We start from the raw sequence: 20,126 nt of genomic DNA, 5'->3' as shown, positions 1-20,126 counted from the left end.
ATGACCGACCCGAACCTAGACTCATGTCCAAATTCCTGCCCGCTCCCCGTAACCCTTAATTCCCTTTACTTCTAGGAAACTGTCTATTTCTGTTTTAAATTTATGTAATGATGTAGCTTCTACAGTTTTTTGGGGCAGCATATTCCATGGACCTACCACCCTCTGAGTGAAGTAGTTCCTCCTCATCTCAGTTTTGAAAGAGCAGCCCCTTATTCTAAGACTATGCCCCCTAGTTCTAGTTTCACCCATCATCGGGAACATCTTCCCTGCATCCACCCGATCCAACCCCTTCACAATCTTATATGTTTCAATAAGATCGCCTCTCATTCTTCTGAACTCCAATGAGTAGAGTCCCAATCTACTCAACCTCTCCTCATATGTCCATCCCCTCATCCCCGGGATTAACCGAGTGAACCTTCTTTGTACTGACTCGAGAGCAAGTATGTCCTTAAGTATGGACACCAAAACTGTACGCAGTATTCCAGGTGCGGTCTCGCCAATACCTTGTACAACTGAAGCAATACCTCCCTATTTTTTATATTCTATCCCCCTAGCAATGAAAGCCAACATTCCATTGGCCTTCTTAATCACTTGCTGCACCTGCATACTAACCTTTTGAGTTTCGTGCACCAGGACCCCCAGATCCCTTTGTACTTCAGTACTTTCCAGTTTCTTGCCATTAAGATAATAACTTGTTGTACGATTTTTCCTGCCAAAGTGCATAACCTCACACTTTCCAGTATTGTATTCCATCTGCCAAATCTCTGCCCACTTACTTAGCCTGTCTATGTCCCCTTGAAGGTTTTTTATGTCCTCCTCACTCACTACTTTCCCCCCCATCTTAGTATCATCTGCAAACTTTGATATGTTACACTCGGTCCCCTCCTCCAAATCGTTAATATAGATTGTAAAGAGTTGGGGACCCAGCACTGACCCCTGCGGAACACCACTAGTTACTGATTGCCAGTCTGAGAATGAACCATTTATCCCAACTCTCTGCCTTCTGTTAGACAGCCAATCCTCTATCCATGCCAGAATATTACCCCCAATCCCGTGATTTTTTATCTTAAGCAATTATCTTTTGTGTGGCACCTTGTCAAATGCCTTTTGGAAGTCTAAATACACTACGTTCACTGGTTCCCCTTTATCCACCCTATATGTTACTTCCTCAAAGAACTCCAGCAAATTTGTCAAACATGACTTCCCCTTCATAAAACCATGCTGACTTTGTCCTATTAAATTATGATTATCCAAATGTCCTGTTACTGTCTCCTTAATAATGGACTCCAAAATTTTACCTACCACAGATGTTAGGCTAACCGGTCTATAGTTTCCAGCCTTCTGTCTACTGCCCTTTTTAAATAAGGGTGTTACATTAGCAGTTTTCCAGTCTGCCGGGACCATTGCCAAGTCCAGGGAGTTTTGGAAAATTATTACCAATGCATCCATAATCCCTACCGCCACTTCCCTCAAGACCCTAGGATGTAAGCCATCAGGTCCAGGTGATTTATCCGCCTTGAGTCCCATTATTTTACCGAGTACCACTTTCTTAGTGATTTTGATCGTGTTTAGCTCCTCCCCCCCCTTTAGCCCCCTGTTTGTCCAGTGTTGGGATATTCTTAGTGTCTTCTACTGTGAAGACTGATGTAAAATATTCATTCAGTGTTTTTGCCATCTCCATATTTCCCACCATTAATTTCCCGGTCTCATCCTCTAAGGGACCAACATTAACTTTAGCCACCCTTTTTCTTTTTATATAACTATAAAAACTCTTAGTATCTGTTTTTATTTATTTGCTAATTTACTTTCATAATCTATCTTCCCTTTCTTAATCAATCTTTTTGTTATTTTTTGCTGTCTTTTAAAGTTTTCCCAATCCTCTATCCTCCCACTAGATTTGGCTACCTTATATGCCCTTTTTTTGGAAGTTGTAAAATAACTCCTTAAATGTACACCACTGATCATGTATCGTCTTACCCTTTAATCTATTTTCCCAGTCCACTCTACTCAATTCCGCTCTCATACCTTCACAGTCTCCTTTATTCAAGCTTAGCATGCTTGTTTGAGATCCAACCTTCTCACCCTCTAATTGAATATGGAATTTAACCATGTTATGGTCACTCATTCCAAGGGGATCCTTTACTAGGACATTTTTAATTAATCCTGTCTCGTTACACAGGACCAGATCTAAGGTTGCCTGCCCCCTGGTCGGTTCAGTTACATACTGCTCAAGAAACCCATCCCTAATACACTCAATGAACTCATCCTCAAGGCAGCCCTGCCCAATTTGATTTGTCCAATTAATATGATAGTTAAAATCCCCCATAATTATAGATGTTCCCTTATTACAAGCCTCAACTATTTCCTGATTGATTCTCCGTCCAACAGAGTTGCCACAGTTCGGAGGCCTATAGACTACGCCCACTAGTGTTTTTTTCCCCTTATTATTCCTTACCTCCACCCAAACTGTTTCATTGTCCTGATCTTTTGACCCAATATCATTTCTCTGTATTACAGTGATTCCTTCCTTTATTAACATAGCCACCCCACCTCCCCTTCCTTCCTGCCTGTCCTTCCTGATCGTTAAATAACCTGGTATGTTTAATTCCCAGGCATTGTCACCCTGCAGCCATGTTTCTGTAATGGCCACAAGATCATACCCATATGTAGTTATTTGTGCATCTATTTTGTTACGAATGCTACGTGCATTCAGATAGAGAACTTTCAAAGATGTTTTGTGACACTTAGTTCCTGCTTTTGCCCTTTTTATTACTTTACCTTTTACTCCATACCTTCTGCCGCTTCCTGACATGTTCTGGTTTTTAATTTCCCCACTGCTACCTAAGTCTATGACCTTCTCTGTTGTCATTTTTATTATTTGCTCTCTAGGAACCTCCCCCCCACTAGTTAGTTTAAAGCCCTCTCTACAGCCCTAGTTATATGATCCGCCAGGACTCTAGTCCCAGCACTGGCCAAGTGAAGCCCGTCCCAACGGAACAGCTCCCTCCTGCCCCAGTACTGATGCCAGTGTCCCAGGAAGCAAAACCCATTTCTCCCACACCAGTCTTTGAGCCACGCATTTAAATCTCTAATTTTATTTGTCCTAGCCAAATTCGCTCGTGGCTCAGGTAATTATCCAGAGATTATTACCCTTGTGGTTCTGCTTTTTAATTTGCCCCTAGCTGCTCAAACTCCCTCAGCAGAACCTCCTTCCTTGTCCTATCTATGTCGTTGGTACCAACATGGACCACGACAACTGGATCCTCCCCCTCCCACTCCAAGTTTCTCTCCAGTCCAGAGGAGATGTCCTTAACCCTGGCACCGGGCAGGCAACACAGCCTTCGGGACTCTTGCTCTCGGCTGCAGAGAACTCTATCTATCCCCCTAACGATAGGGGGGGGGGGATAGATACTATCCCCTACCACTACAACATTTCTTTTAACTCCACCCACTTGAACGGTGATATATTTCCAAGTCAGGATGGTGTGACTTGGAGGGAAACGTGGAGGTGGTGGTGTTCCCATGCACCGCTGCCCTTGTCCTTCTAGGTGGTAGAGCTCACGGCTTTGGGAGATGCTGCCGAAGAAGCCTTGGCGAGTTGCTGCAGTGCATCTTGTAGATGGTACACACTGTAGCCACGGTACGCCGGTGGTGGAGGGAGTGAATGTTTAAGGTGGTGGATGGGGTGCCAATCAAGTGGGCTGCTGTGTCCTGGATGGTGTCGAGCTTCGAGTGTTGTTGGAGCTGCACTCATCCAGGCAAGTGGAGAGTATTCCATCACACTCCTGACTTGTGCCTCCTTTAAGACGCTCCTTAAAACCTAGCTCTTGACCACCTGCCCTAATTTCTCCTGATGTGGCTCAGTGTCAATTTTTTTTGTCTTATAATAGTGCTGTGAAGCGACTTGGAACGTTTCATCACGTTAAAGGGACTATATAAATCCAAGTTGTTGTTGCTGCTGGCCATAACCTCCTCTTTGTTTAAACCAATAAAAATACATTAAACAAATACACTAACAACCAGTCCAATAAACCCCGAAACAAAACTTAACCACTTAAATTAAAGTTTGGTTGTTTAAACCAACTACGCACTCCAGTCCCCGCGGCGCCCACCGGTCTCGAAAGAGCTCGAGCTCGCCGGCAGACACCGCGTGCTCCATCTCCAGGGCCACCCGGCCGCGAACATGGCCGCGGAAGAGAGGGAGGCAATCCGGCCGGACGACCCCCTCGACCGCCCGCTGCCTGGACCAATTAATGGCTTTCTTGGCCAGGCCCAGGAGCAGACCCACTAGGAGGTCCTCCGACCTGCCCGCTCCCCTCCGCACCGGGTGACCGTAGATCAAGAGCGTGGGACTGAAGTGCAACCAAAATTTGAGGAGCAGCCCCTTCAAATAATGGAAGAGGACTGCTGGCCATAAGCTGTTCCTCCCTTAACAAGCAGCACGTCACAACAGCTGCCTGGGGCACGCACGAGGCAGTTCCAGCGGCTGACTGAACGGAATGTTGCGCGCGCCACCTGTCAGCTCTCGGGCGCGCGCACTGACGCCCACAATGCCGCGCGGCCGGCGTGGTGACGTCACAGCCGCCTGTCGGGTGTTGACTGAAACAAAAACAGAAAAAAAAAACCGGAGCCGGAGCGCGCGGTCGCGGCGCCTGAACGAGAGCCGAATTAAACCGATCCGGCCCGGGGCTACTCCCTACCGACTGCAGTTCATGTGAGCAGGCGGTGGCGACTACTTGCGAGGCCGGAGGTGAGTGCCCGCGCCCCCAAGGCTTAGAGTCCAGGCAGGCGGGTGGTGAAGGAGCAGCAGCAGAACTGGGCCCAAACTCAGCCCCACTAATCGAACCCCAAACACCGCCCCCGGGGAGCTGGATCCGTGGGGCCCGGGATTGGGGCTGTGGCGGCGCGTCTGAGGTAGGCCTGAGGTTTGACGGCTCAGCGCCGGGGCCTTGATTTAGGCCTAGAGCTGGTAGGTGAAGTGAAGAGCCGCGGAGTGCGACAAGGACCGTGTGACCGGGCGGTATCACCGTCGAGCCCGGTCACATTCGGCGGTATGTGTCCGCTGTCGCTCTGAAGTGCTCGGCCCCCTCCACACAGGTCGGTTACTGCACTCCTGGGGGACGTGTCGGGCAGGAGATTTGCACCAGGAATGACTCAGCCTCTAAGGTGATTGCCTCCCTGCCGTTTAACAACAACAGTTAAAGAAAAGTTCGCCAGCGGAATAAATACCGTTAAGTTTTATGGTTGTAGTTTGTAGGATTCACAACACTTAATAGAAATGAGTTTCACATACAGTAAACGCAGTCGGCTGTTTATTGGAAGTACTGGTGATGAGGACCTTTGTAATTATCAAACGTTGCTTATGCAAGTGCAGGCTTTAGTTAGAAAGAAACAGAACGCAAAATAATATTTTTAATAAGGATTTTTCTTATTGCTTAGTAGTTTGCTTTAGCAATATAAAAGCCTGTCAGTTATTTGCCCTTCTGGTATATTTAGCTTGTGTTACTGTGTAGACTTTAGCAGTGTGTATATTCTGTAAGAGCTTTATAAACAAGAGACACCAGTGTCAGCCCTAGGAGATGATGTTTTTCTGAAATGTACACCAACTGATATTGCTTATATTTGTTATGCTTTCCTACCATTGGGAAACATTACAGTTAAGATGAGTGTCTTTTTAGGTTCAAATGTTTAGGGAGGAGCACAAAAAATGTTAGTTGGGTATATAGTTATCCTTATCATAAAGAAATTGCTGATGTCTTGAACTGTAATACTTATGTAGAAATGCTGTTTAGAAAGATAATTGCATAATTGACAAGGGAAGTAGCAGTGTTGATGTTGGCTTGGGTATATATATATATGTCTGCATTGGAAATTGAACCAGGCTGAAGTAATCAGCTACTTTTTGGTAACTTAAAATTTTGGTTTGAATAACTAGCGAGGGGAAAGCTCATTATACATTTTAAAAGTTTCTATGGCTTGGTATTTTCCAGCATTTGAGTGCTGCCTCAAATTTTAGGATTGAATTTTCAAAAATTTACCAACATATGAATGTATGAAAATGACTGGCAGGAGAAGACCAGCTGGTCCAGCACTGTTGCCTCACAGCGCCAGGAACCCGGGTTCGAATCCGGCCTCAGGCGACTGTCTGTGTGGAGTTTGCACATTCTCCCCGTGTTTGCGTGGGTTTCCTCCGGGTGCTCCGGTTTCCTCCCACTGTCCAAAGATGTGTGAGTTAGGTTGATTGGCTATGATAAATTGACCCTTAGTGTTAGGGAGATTAAATACGTGGGGATAGGGTGGGATATGTGTTGGTGTAGGGGTTACGGGGATCGGGTGGGATATGTGTCGGTGCAGGCTCGATGGGCCGAAATGGCCTCTATCTGCACTGTGGGGTTTCTGTGATTCTGTGATCAAGCCTGCCCATTCGACATGATGGCTGGAGCATCCTGACTAAACACTTTATACCACCCCTGAAGCCATACTAGTCCAGCTGATCACATGGACCATGCGTTATCTGTAAAGCCACTTGCCTTCTGGATGCCATCGCTGCCTCAGTCAAGAACTGGTGCAGCTCCCTCTTGAAGGCAAAGAGTCAGCACCCACCGCACCAGTGGGCGTTGCATTCCAGAAGCTCACTACTCTCTAGGAAAATATCACCGCCTAACATCCAGTCTATTCATAATCTTGCATAGTTTAAAATCATGTCCACAGGTCATTTAGTCATCCCCCATTTGTCAAAGTGGAATAATCTATCAACAGGCACGCTATCCAGCCTTTTCATTATTTCATAAACCTCTATCAGGAAAGCTTTCATAAAATGGCTTTTTTAATTTTGTAAAACCAAATTTTGCCTTCTATCTGAGCAATGTAACCTGAAGTAATTGAGTTAATTGCAAGTTTATAATACAAACTTTTAGGGTAGTATTTAAGGTGCAGAATGGAAGTGTCGTTATCAGTGCACATTGCAGCAATACAGGAGACTTTGGTTTATCCGGAGGTTGTATGTCCGGACACCTCGATCTAATGGCAGAAATCAGGAGCCGTTTTGTTAGGTTTTTTTTCTTGTGGTTTTTTTCAACAGTCAGGCTCTGGAAAGTCTCTCTGAAGCTGTTGCTAAGCTACAGAGACGCTTCCAAGGTACGGGCCGACTGTTTAGAAGCTGTTGCTAAGCAACAGTGTTTGTTGTCCGATACGGAGATGAAAACCTCCGTATGCTTCAACATTAACGCTGGTATGTCCGGCAGTTTTGATAGATCGGCAACAGCTTGGTCCCGTCGGTGCCGGATATAACAAAGTTTCCTGTACTTGGAAACAGAGCATTTACTATAAGTTTAAAAAATGCAGCATCTACAGCTCTAAAAGCTAATGTGTAATACTGCACTCGCAATATCATGACAGTCATATATTATTTATATATCGAGTAAAACCTTAAACTGCTGACCAACCTGCCTGACTTTCTAATACTTATTTTCAAAGGCTAGTACCTATTCACCTCTACCTTTTGTGTTCATCATCGTAACTACCTTTTAATACAAATACATTGTTTTACACAGCTATCTACATTATATCCATGGAACTTTGTAAATTATATACCCTACTACGTTTTTCAAATACAAAATTTGTAGTGCCAGCTGCAGCACCACTATATTTGCCCCTGCTCTTCTGGTAGATATGCCCCTTGTCCTTATTAACCTTGAGCTTTATTGGTAAAATTCTGAGGCGTGTTTAACGGTGATAGGCTTGTCCTTGTTGCTTAAATTTCTTCTGGACAAGGTTCTCAAAAGCGGGATAAACTTGTAGATGAGTTAGTTTAATGTCAGTGTGGGGAAACCCCCAGAATCCATAATTTGAAATAAAATTTGTAAGTATTAAAATTTGCTGGTTAATCAAGGGCATTCAACAATGATTTGTTAAAGGAAAGTTGTATTTGACAAATGTATGTTTTTGAAGAAATGACCAATTAAATGGAATAAGGGAATGCAGTAGATGTGCATCTGTGTTTTCAGAAGGCAATCAATAAAGTGTCTCTGGATGTTATTACAAAGATTCATGTGCATAATATAAGAGGAAATGTAATAGCATGGATATAAAGTTGGTTCACTTAGGATTAGTGAATGTTCCTCGATGTGGACAAGGATTGGAAATGGTGTACCCCAGGAATCAGGGCTTGAATACATATTGAGGTTATTTGACTTTGCCATGGGAGCACAATCTCAAAATTTGCTATTGACACTAAAGAATGGGTCTTTGAAAACAGCGATGTAGACTGTAAAAGTCTTCCGAAGATATAGACAGGTTAGTGGAATGGGCAGCAGGTGGCATATGCAGCCCATTGTGGATAAGTAGAAAATAATACATTCTGGAAAGTTTGCAAAACAAAGAATGAGGGTATGGACTAAATGGAAAGGGACTGAATGGTGTAGGTGAAGAGACGGACCTAGAGGTTCATGTATATTATCCAAAAAGTGCGAATGCAGGGTCATAAAGCCATAAAAAGGCTGGTAGCATTTTGGTTGTTCTAAATAGGGGCACAGCGTAAAGAGTAAAAGTGGCAATAAAAAATTTGTACATGGCAATGAATGGTTAGGCCACAATTGGGAATATCCAGTTTTGGTTGCCCCATTATAGAAAATACATTAAAGCCATAGAGAGCATACAGCGCATATTCACCAACTTAATGCAAAGGATGGGAAATTAGTTATGAGGAGAAACTTGCATACAAACGCACACAAACTGACAGAGAGGATAAGACTTGCTGTTCCATCTGTCCCACATATGTGTCAGCTGTGGCTCAGTTGGTAGCACACTCCTCTGAGTCAGAAGGTTGTGGGATCAAGTCTCACTCCAGGGACTTGAGCACGTAAAGCTAGGCTGACAGTGCAGTGCTGTCGGAGGTGCCGTCTTTCGGATGAGATGTTAAACCGAGGCCCCGTCTGCTCTCTCGGGTGAATGTAAAAGATCCCATGGCACTATTTCGAAGAGCAGGGGAGTTATCCCCAGTGTCCTGGCCAATATATATCCCTCAGCCAACATAACAAAAACAGATTATCTTGGTCATTATCACATTGCTGTTTGTGGGACTTTGCTGTGCGCAAATAGCCTGCCACGTTTCCCACATTACAACAGTGACTCCACTTCAAAAGTACTTCATTGGCTGTAAAGCGCTTTGAGATGTCCGGTGGTCGTGAAAGGTGCTATATGAATGCAAGTCTTTATTTTTGATGTCTTGTGCATCACACTACATACACACCACCTGGCACCATATATGGAACTATATCCACTAGAGCAGAAAAAGCAACTAGGAGATTTAATACGTTTTTTTTAAAGTTATGAAGGGTTTTGAATAGGGAGACTGTTTCCTCCGATTAGGGAGTCAGTGACAAAAGGTCATCAATTTAAAATTGTTGCTGAGAGTGAGGCGGGAGGTTCAAAGAAATTTCTTGATAGAAAGGGTTGTTGCAGCATGGAATGCTTTATCACGAGTGGTTGAGGTCAAGACAGTTGCCTCTTTTAAGGGAAAATTGGGTAAATATTTGAAGCAGATGATAGGCTATGGGAGGAATGTGGAGCTGTGGGATTCATTTTGGTGGATTGCTTTAGCAAAGAGCCTGTGAAGACATAATAGTCCAAATTGCCACCTTCTCTGCTTCAACTCCTAAGCTTCAGTACAGCTGCCACTGGTTTCATGCATTTTTTTCAGTGGATAATAGGTAAATACTGATTAAACAGTAAAAATAGCAATAAATGCCCTGTACCATACAAGATGGACCAGATCCTGCTGGTGCAGGGCATCTCGCGTGTCTGATTAGACTTTTTAATCATCCTTCAGCTCTTTTTTTTACACCATAACTTGCTGGAAGAGCAAGCTGATAACGGCGTGGTGAGGACAACAGGTCATCTGGCTCCTTGGTTAACAGTGGCACCGACAGTGTATCTCCTTAACCAATGAGATATAAGGATTGAGAAAGAAACAGAGGAACAACTGAGAAGGGTGAATTAGAGTCAAATCAGAAAGAGAAATGGAGGGAAAGAAAGATTGTATTGAGAGAAAAAAAGAGACCAAGAAAAGAAATAAAATACTTTACAATTTTAAATTTGACATTTTTAAAACCTCCAAGAACAATTTACCACCTGAAGGAATGAAACTCCACAGTTTAAATTGTTCAATATCTGGGCCAGAGAGTTTCAATGGCACTGCCTTAACAATTATCATAATCATTAAAAGGTACTTGCGCTGTTAATTACCAAACTTCGCCTTCTGTGGCGACTTTAATGGTCAATTAATGTGCAAATCCAGCAATTTCTTAAAAATAACAGTGAGGCTAATTGCGTGATGCTGTTTGTGCAAAGCACACAAAGCGTTTGATCAGCAAGTTCTGGAGATTCGCAATTCATGGCGTATCTTAATCCCCTGAACTTGCTGGCCGATTTACACATTACTAACGTGTGTGTGGTTGACATGTCGTTTTTTTACAGCAACATTGACCCAATATCCATTTAGATGCTAAAGTCAACTGTGTATTAACATTGAGAGTCTTGTAATGGTTATCACACAGAAACCCCACAGTGCAGATAGAGGCCATTTCGGCCCATCGAGCCTGCACCGACACATCCCACCCGATCCCTGTAACCCCTGCACCAACACATATCCCACCCTATCCCCGTAACCCCATGTATTTAATCCCCCTAACACTAAGGGTCAATTTATCATAGCCAATCAACCTAACCCGCACATCTTTGGACTGTGGGAGGAAACCGGAGCACCCGGAGGAAACCCACGCAAACACGGAGAATGTGCAAACTCCACACAGACAGTCGCCCGAGGCCGGATTCGAACCCGGGTCCCTGGCGCTGTGAGGCAACAGTGCTAACCACTATGCCACCGTGCTGCCAATGTGTATGTATGGAATGTTGCCAAAATCAATTGTGTATGAAGTTCTATTTAATGAGTACAAGCAAAATCGAAAGACTGTATACACTTAAAGTGAACAGGCCACGTGACATTTTTTGAATATGAAGAAGCTAAAATAAATGGGGAGAGCCTACACCGTGTTCTTCCATAGTTTCTTTGGAAACTGGAGGACCAATTATTGTAGTAGAATTGGTTGGGAAGTGCAACATGTCCCCCTTAGAAGCATTTCTCTAAGCTGAATATTATATTTGTATTGATGTGAATAGACTGGATTATGAAGATTAAAAAAAAAGAAGCTCCATTCAATTCAATGTTATTTGCCATATGTACTAGTACAATGGAATGCTTACTCCCCGTAGGGACACGTCGGCTATTTTTACAGCGCCGTGTTCAGAAAGTCAATTCTTTGGCATCCAGTGGCATTGGGAGCACGATGTACCTCAGCCGCTCCGTCCTCCTCGTCACCGCGGCCTCCTCCTCACTGTTGCCGGCTCGGCTCCACGTGTGGTGGCCTGCTTCTCCTGCTCACCCTCTGGCCACCATTCCCGGCTCCCCTCCTCCCAGTCGGACTGCGAGTCGTCGTGGCTGCTGCTTGCTGCGCTGCCTCCGCCCGACTCGCCGAACACATTCTCCGGTCGCCGCGGCCTCCACTTCACCGTCGCTGGCTCCACGGTCCGACGGCCTGGCCTGCTTCTCCCGCTTCCGGTCTGGCCTCTGGCCGCCATGCTCGGCTCCCCTCCTCCCAGTCGGAATGCTTCCCCGCTGGTTAAGGCTAGTGATTTGTCATAGCGTGGCATTCTATAATAAATCCCATTATCAGCTACTAATAGACAGTGGCTTTCAACCTCCACCCGAATGTTTTGTCCATCTTTCTGTTCCCTTATTTGCTCACTTTGTTTACACTGTCAGCCTTGACTAAGGGAATGGTAGCATAGTGGTCAAGTTACTGGACTAGTAATCCAGAGGCCTGCACTAATGATCCAGTAGACGTGAGTTCAAATCCCACCATGGCAGCTGGGAATTTAAATTCACGTCAATAAATCTAGAATAAAAAGCTAGTAATGGTGATCATGAAACTATTGGATTGTCATAAAAACCCATCTGGTTCACTAATGTGTTTAGGGAAGTAAATCTTCTGGCCTATATGTGACTCCATGTGGTTGACTCTTAACTGCCCTCTGAAATGGCCTAACAAGCCACTCAGTTGTAACAAACTGTTGCCTTGGTGAGACCGCACCTTGAGTATTGTGTGCAGTTTTGGTCGCCTTATCTGAGGAAGGATGTTCTTGTCATGGAAAGAGTGCAGCGAAGATTCACCAGACTGATACCTGGGATGGCAGGAATGATGTATGAGGAGAGATTGTGTCGATTGGGCTTATACTCACTGGAGTTTAGAAGATTGAGAGGGGATCTCATCGAAACCTATAAAATTCTGTCAGGCCTGGACAGACTAGATGCAGGAAGGATGTTCCCGATGGCCGGGGAGTCCAGAACCAGGGGTCATAGTCTAAGGATAAGGGGTAAGCCATTTAAGACTGAGATGAGGAATTTCTTCACCCAGAGAGTGGTGAACCTGTGGAATTCTCTGCCACAGAGGGCGGTGGAGGCCAGTTCATTAAATATATTCAAGAAGGAGTTGAATATATTTCTTAAGGCTAAAGGGATCAAGGGATATGGGGAGAAGGCAGGGACAGGGTACTGAATTTGGATGATCAGCCATGATCTCATTGAATGGCGGAGCAGGCTCGAAGGGCCTAATGGCCTACTCCTGCTCCTATTTTCTATGTTTGACTCAGTGATGGCATTCTCTCCTCTGACTCTAAAGGTTGTACTTTCAAGCCCCAATCCATGGACTTCACATCATTTAGGCTGTACTGAGGGTGTGCTGTGCTGTCAGAGGTGCTGTTTTTCACATGAGATGTTAAAGATCACATGCCATTACTGGCAGAAGAGCTTGGGGAGTTCTTCCCAGTGTCCTGGCCAATATTTATCCTTCAGCCAACATCACTGAAACAGGTTATCTGTTCATTATCTCATTGGTGTTTGCGCAAATTGGCTGCTGTGTTTCCTACTTTACAACAGTGACTGCACTTCAAAATTCCTGCATTATCCCCATATCCCTTGAACGGTGGGGCAAACAGTGTATCTCCATAACCAATTAAATTTAAGGACCGAGTAAGAAAGAGGAAGGACTGAGAAGGAGGGTGAATTAGAGAACATGAATTAGTCAAATCAGGTACGGAAACAAATAGAGGGAAAGAAAGATTGGATAAAGAGAAAAAGTAGACTAAGGAAAAATGGAAAAAAAATTAGTTTAAAATTTGACATTTTTAAAGTCTAAGAACAATTTACCACCTGAAGGAATGAGACACCACAGTTTAAATTATTCAATTTATGGGCCAAAGAGGTAGATTAGAGACAAACTACAGCTATTTGTAAATATCCAGCTTTCGATCTTAGAGGAAGACCAGGTTAGCAAGACTAGAAAAAAAAAATCGGAAATAACTGGCTCCTTTTGCTAACCTAAAAAGGAATTCAAAAGTCGTCTTTAGGCATTTAAATAATAAACGGGTAGTAAGAGGAGGGGTGGGGCTGATTCGGGACTTAAAAGGAGAACTCCTCCATCACCATCCATGGGTATGTCCTGTCCCACCGGCAGGACAGACCCAGCAAGGGTGGCAGCACAGTGGGAAGGATTGGCCCTGGGAGTCCTCAACATTGACTGTGGACCCCATGAAGTCTCATGGCTTCAGATCAAGCATGGGCAAGGAAACCTCCTGCTGATTACCACCTACTGCTCTTCCTCAGCTGATGAATCAGTACTCCTCCATGTTGAACACCATTTGGAAGAAGCACTGAGAGTAGCAAGGGCACAGAATATACTCTGGGTGGGGACTTCAATGTTCATCACCAAGAGTGGCTCGGTAGCACCACTACTGACTGAGCTGGCCGAGTTCTGAAGGACATAGCTGCCAGTCTGGGCCTGCGACAGTTGGTGAGAGAACCAACACGAGGGGGAAAACTCCTCCTCATCAATCTACCTGTTGCAGATGCATCTGTCCATGGCAGCATTGGTAGCAGTGACCACCGCACAGTCATTGTGGAGACAAAGTCACGTTTTCACACTGAGGACGCCCTCCATTGTGTTGTGTGGCACTACCACCATGCTAAATGGAATAGATTCATAACAGATCTCGCAGCTCAAAACTGGACGTCCATGAGGCGCAGCAGCAGAATTGTATTCCACCACAATCTGTAACCTCATGGCCTGGCATATCCCTCACTCTACCATTATCATCAAGCCAGGGGACTAACCCTGGTTCAATAAGGAGTGTAGAAGAGAATGCCAGGAGCAGCACCAGGTGTAGCTAAAAATGCAGTGCCAACCTGGGGAAGCTGCAATATAGGACTACATGCATGCTAAACAGCGGAAGCAGCATGCTATGGGCAGAGCTAAGCGGTCCCACAATCAGCGGATCAAATCAAAGCTCTGCAGTCCTGCAACATTCAGCTGTGAATGGTGGTGGACCATTAAACAACTAAATGGGAGGAGGAGGCTTCTTGAATATCGCCATCCTCCATGATGGTGGAGCCCAGCACGTGAGTGCAAAATACAAAGCTGAAGCGTTTGCAATCAACTTCAGCCAGAAATGCCGAGTAGATGATCCATATCGGCCTCCTCCTGACGTCCACACCGCCACAGAAGCCAGTCTTCAGCCAATTTGATTCACACCATGTGAAATCAAAAAATGGCTGAGCGCACTGGATACAGCAAAGGCTGTGGGCCACGACAGCATCCTGGCTGTCGTGCTGAAGACTTGTGCTCCAGAACTATTTGCTCCTCTAGCCAAGCTGTTTCAGTACAGCTATAACACTGGCATCTATCTGACAATGTGGAAAACTGCCCAGGTATGTTCTGTTCACAAAAAGCAGGACAAATCCAATCCGGCCAATTACTGCCCTGTCAGTCTACTCGCCTTCCATCACTTTGCTGATGATTGAGTCATCAGCAGTGCTATTAAGCTGCACTCACAATAACCTGCTCGCTGATGTCCGGTTTGGGTTCTGCCAAGACCACTTGGCTCCCGACCTCATTACAGTCTTGGTCCAAACATGGACAAAGGAGCTGAATTCCAGAGGTGAGTGACTGCCCTTGACACCAAGGCAGCATTTGACCGAGTGTGACATCAAGGAGCCCTTGAAGCCAATGGGATTAGGGGGTGGGGGGGGGGGGGGAAACTCTCCACTGGCCAGAGTCATACCTAGCACAAAGGAAGATGATTGTGGTGGTTGGAGGTCAATCATCACAGCCCCAGGACATCGCTGCAGGCGTTCATAAGGGCAGTGTCCCAGGCCCAACCATCTTCAGCTGCTTCATCAATGACTTTCCCTCCATCATAAGGTCAGAAGTGGGGATGTTCGCTGATGACTGCAGTGTTCAGTGCCATTCGCAACTCGTCAGATAATGAAGCACTGCATGCAAGCATAGACTGCTTCATTAAGACCTGGCGACATTCAGGCTTGGGCTGATAAGTGACGGGCAACATTTGACGGGTAACACAAGTGCCAGGCAATGACGATCTCCAACAAGCAAGAGTCCAACCACCATCCCTTGACATTCAATGGCATAACCATTGTGGAATTCCCCACCATCAACATCCTGGGGGGGGGGGGGGGGTCACCATTGACCAAAACGTAACTGGACCAGCCACATAAATACTGTGGCAAGGAGAGGAGGTCAGAGGCTGGGTATTCTGTGACGAGTGTCTCACCTCCTGACTCCCCAAACCTGACTCCCATCTACAAGGCAGGAGTGTGATGGAATACTCTCCACTTGCCTGGATGAGTGCAGCTCTGACAACACTGAAGAAGCTCGACTATCCAAGACAAAGCAGCCCGCTTGATTGGCACCCAATCCACCGCCTTAAACATTCACTCCCTCCACCAACCGCATACCGTGGCTGCTGTGTGTACCATCCAAAAGATGCACTGCAGCAACTCACCAAGGCTTCTTCGGCAGCACCTCCCAAACCTGCGACCTCTACCACCTCGAAGGACAAGGGCAGCAGGCGCATGGAACACCACCACATCCAAGTCGCACACCATCCTGACTTAGAAGTATATCGCCGTTCCTTCATCATCACTGGGTCAAAATCCTGGAACTCCCTCCCTAACAGCGGACTGCAGCGGTTCAAGAAGGCGGCTCACCACCACCTTCTGGAGGGCAACTAGGTATGGGCAATAAATGCTGGCCTTGCCAGCAATGCCCACACTCCATGAACGAGTATATAAAAAAAAAAAAAAGGCAGAGGGCATGGCTGAGGTACTAAATGAGTACTTAGCATATTCTTCCTTGGTGAAGACAGATGCAGCCAAAGTCATAATGAAAGAGGAGGTCGTGGAGATACTGGATGAGATACGAATTGATAGAGGAGATACTAGTAAGGCTATCTGAACTTAAAGTTGATAAGTCACCAGGACCGGATGGGATGAAATTGCGGAACTACTCTCCATAATCTTCCAATCCTCCTCAGATACGGGGGTGGTGCCAGAGGACTGGAGAATTGCAAATGTTCCACCCTTGCAACCAGCAAAGTTGAAGCCCATGGAATAAAAGGGACGGTGGCAGCATGGATATGAAATTGGCTAAGTGACAGGAACGAGAGAGTAGTAGTGAACGGTTTTTTGGACTGGAGGAAGGTATACAGTGGTGTTTCCCAGGGGTCGGTACTAAGACCACTGCTTTTCTTGATATATATTGATGACTTGGACTTGGGAGTACAGGGCATAATTTCAAAATTTGCAGATGACCCAAAACTTGGAAGTATAGTGAACAGTGAGGAGGGTAGTGATAGACTTCAAGAAGACATAGACAAGCTGGTGAAATGGGTGGACAGGTGGCAGATGAAATTTAATGCAGAAAAGTGCGAAGTGATACATTTTGGTAGGAAGAACGAGAAGAGGCAATAGAAACTAAAGGGTGCAATCCCAAAGGTGGGTGCATGAACAGAGAGACCTGGCGGTATATGTGCACAAATCGTTGAAGGGTGGCAGGGCAGATTGAGAAAACCGTTTATATATTTTTTAAAAAAAGCATGTGGGATCCTGGACTTCATAAATAGAGGCATAGAGTACAAAAGCAAGGAAGCTATGATGAACCTTTATGAAACACTGGTTCGGCCACAACTGCAGTATTGTGTCCAATTCTGGGCACTGCACTTTAGGAAGGATGTGAAGGCCCTGGAGAGGGTGCAGAAAAGATTTATGAGAATGATTACAGGGATGAGGAACTTCAGTTACGTGGATAGACAGGAGAAGCTGGGGTTGTTCTTAAAGCAGAGAAGGTTGAGAGGAGATTTGATAGAGGTGCTCAAAATCATGAGGGGTTTGGACAGTAGATAAAGAGAAACTGTTCCCATTGGCGGAAGGGTCGAGAGCTAGAAGACAGATTCAAGGTGATTGGCAGAAGAACCAAAGGTGACATCAGGAAAAACTCTTTTTTACGCAGCGAGTGTTTAGGAACTGGAATGCATTGCCTGAAAGGGTGGTGGAAGCAGACTCTATCGTGGCTTTCAAAAGGGAATTGGGAAAGTACCTGAAGAAGAAAAATTAAAGGGTGGGGGAGTGGGAATAGCTGAAGTGCTCTTGCAGAGAGCTGGCATGGGCTTGACGGGCCGAATGGCCTCCTTCTGTACTGTAACCATTCTGTGACTGAGTTTTTTAAATTCACTTATGGGATGTAGACGTCGCTGGCAAGGCCAGCATTTATTGCCCATCCCTAATTGCCCTTGAAGGTGGTGGTGAGCCGCCGCCTTGAACCGTTGCAGTCCGTGTGGTGAAGGTACTCCCACAGTGCTGTTAGGGAGTGAGTTCCAGGATTTTGACCCAGCGACGATGAAGGAACGGCGATACATTTCTAAGTCAGGATGGTGTGTGATTTGGAGGTGGTGGTGTTCCCATGGCACTGCATAAACAATTATCATGTTGTTAATAAGGTTCTTGCACTGTTAATTACCAGACCTTACTTTCTGTGATGACTTTAATGGGCAATTAATGTGAAAATTCAGCATGTTCTTAATGGGGAGGCTGAGGTCGAGACACTATTTGTGCGATGTAAACAGCGGAAGGGCATAAATCAACCAAGTTCTGGATATGCGCAGCTCATGGTGTATCTCTTAATCCCCAGGACTTACTGGCCGATTTGCACATTAATAACGGCGTGCATTGATAACATGCTGTTATTTTTCCAGCAAGTTCCAACCCAGTTTAAACGCAGCAGAATTAGCCCAGATGTAACAAACCATGAGGCAAAGACATTAATAATAGTAGAATGTTGGGATGTATAGCCAGATTGGCAGAGTATAAGTCTGCAGAGAAGGCATTACAATGTCCTCTTCAGACCACAACTGGAATACTTTGTTCAGTTTTGGTTACCACAGATGTACTTCCATGGGAAAGGGTGCAGAAAAGAGCAATGCAAATTTATTGAAGTGTGCAGGGGATGAGCTGCAAGGAAAGATAAAGAAGTTCAAGTTGTATAGTCTAGAGAGAAAAAAAGTATAATGGCTTGTATATAAAATATTAAATAGTATAGATACAAAACCTGGAATACTTGTTAATATTAGGTTAGTAGGACCAGATAACACTAATTTAAATTAGTGCCAAGTACATTTAAAACCAATATTAGCAAGGCTTTTTGTACTCAAAGGGTGATCAATGTTTGGAATAACCTACCGACAAGTTAGCAGAGGCAAGGCCTTTGAGAGTTCAAAACTCAGTTGAATGTTAGGCTGTAAGAGTAAGGTTAACTTAAGGGCCTTCTCATCTTTAACTCATCCTTGAGTGTTCTTGTATGTAATGTGAAGCATGTTGGTGCTAAACAATTTTGTCTTTTTGGTTTTCTTGTGTTTATGGGTAAGAGCGGCAGTGTAAGGTGAAAAGAGCAGCAAGCATTTGTATTTCACCTATTAAAAATGCTGCAAGGCATTTCAGAGGTGTAATCAGACAAACATGGATGTCAAACCAAAGGAGGAGTTATTGGCAAGGGTGACCAAAAGCTTGATCAGAGGTGGGTCTTAAAGGAGGAGAGGCTGCGAGGTGTAAGGAGGAAATTTCAGAACTTTGGGCCTAAATGGCTGACAGTAGTGGTGTGAAGGGAGAGAAGATTCACAAAAGAGGACTGCAGAGTTATGGGGGGATATTAGGACTGGAGGAGGTGAGGCCATGAAGAGATTTAAACACAACAATGAGAATTTTAACTTGGAGTTATTGGGTGACGAGGAGCCAACATAGGTCAGCAAGGACAGTACTGATGGGTGCAGGATCGAATATTAGCAGAATTTTGTATTTGCTGAAGCTTTGGGAGGTTGGCCAGGAGAACATTGGAATAGCGTCATAAAATCATTGAAATTTACAGCACAGAAGGAGGCCATTTAGCCCATCTTGTTTGTGCCGGCTGACAGAGCTATCCAGCCTAATCCCACTTTCCAGCACTTGATCTGTATCCTTGTAGGTTACGGCACTTCAAGTGCACATCAAGTACTTTTTAAATGTGATGAGGGTCTCTGCCTCTACCACCCTTTCAAGCAGTGAGTTTCAGACCCCCATCACCCTCGGGGTGAAAAAAATTCTCCTCAAATCCCCTCTAAACCTCCTATCAATTACTTTAAATCTATGCCCCCTGGTTATTGACCCCTCTGCTAAGGGAAATAGGTTCTTCCTATCCACTCTATCTAGGCCCCTCATAATTTTATACACTTCAATTAGGTCTCCCCTCAGCCTTCTCTGTTCCAAAGAAAACAACCCCAGCCTATCCAATCTTTCCTCATAGCTAAAATTCCCCAGCCCAGGCAACATCCTCGTAAATCTCCTCTGCACCCTCTAGTGCAATCACATCCTTCCTGTAATGTGGTGACCAGAACTGCATGCAGTATTCTATCTGCGGCCTAATAAAACACCAGGTTTATATAGTTCAAGCATAACCTCCCTGCTCTTATATTCTATGCATCGGCTAATAAAAGCAAATATTGCATATGCCTTCTTAACTGCCTTATCTACCTGTCCTGCAACCTTCAGGGATCTGTGAGCATGCACTCCAAGGTCCCTCTGATCCTCTGCACTTCTTGGAGTCCTAACATTTATTGTGTATTCCCTTGCCTTGTTAGCCCTCTCCAAATGCATTACCTTGCTCTTCTCCAGATTGAATTCCATTTGC

The 20,126-nt window shown here is 45.1% G+C and overlaps 1 protein-coding gene across 6 annotated transcripts in view; it reads left to right on the top strand.

Moving 5' to 3' along the window:
- Positions 1-4,584: 4,584 nt before the first annotated feature.
- rb1cc1 (RB1-inducible coiled-coil 1) overlaps positions 4,585-20,126 on the top strand; it is a 246,401-nt gene continuing 230,859 nt past the window's right edge. For 4 of the 6 annotated variants that reach the window (XM_085992924.1, XM_085992923.1, XM_085992922.1 and 1 more), the window contains exon 1: positions 4,585-4,914. The gene's annotated coding sequence lies outside the window, so the exon portion shown is untranslated. Of the gene's footprint in view, positions 4,915-4,957; positions 5,167-20,126 lie in introns of those variants that run through there. The other 2 variants (XM_085992919.1, XM_085992920.1) reach the window with 2 other exon arrangements.

This window comes from Somniosus microcephalus, chromosome 7 (genome assembly GCF_052327205.1).
Source record: "Somniosus microcephalus isolate GS21.2 chromosome 7, FLI_Smic_1.0, whole genome shotgun sequence".
NCBI lineage: Eukaryota > Metazoa > Chordata > Chondrichthyes > Squaliformes > Somniosidae > Somniosus > Somniosus microcephalus.
This window is presented reverse-complemented; position numbering and strand designations above follow the sequence as displayed.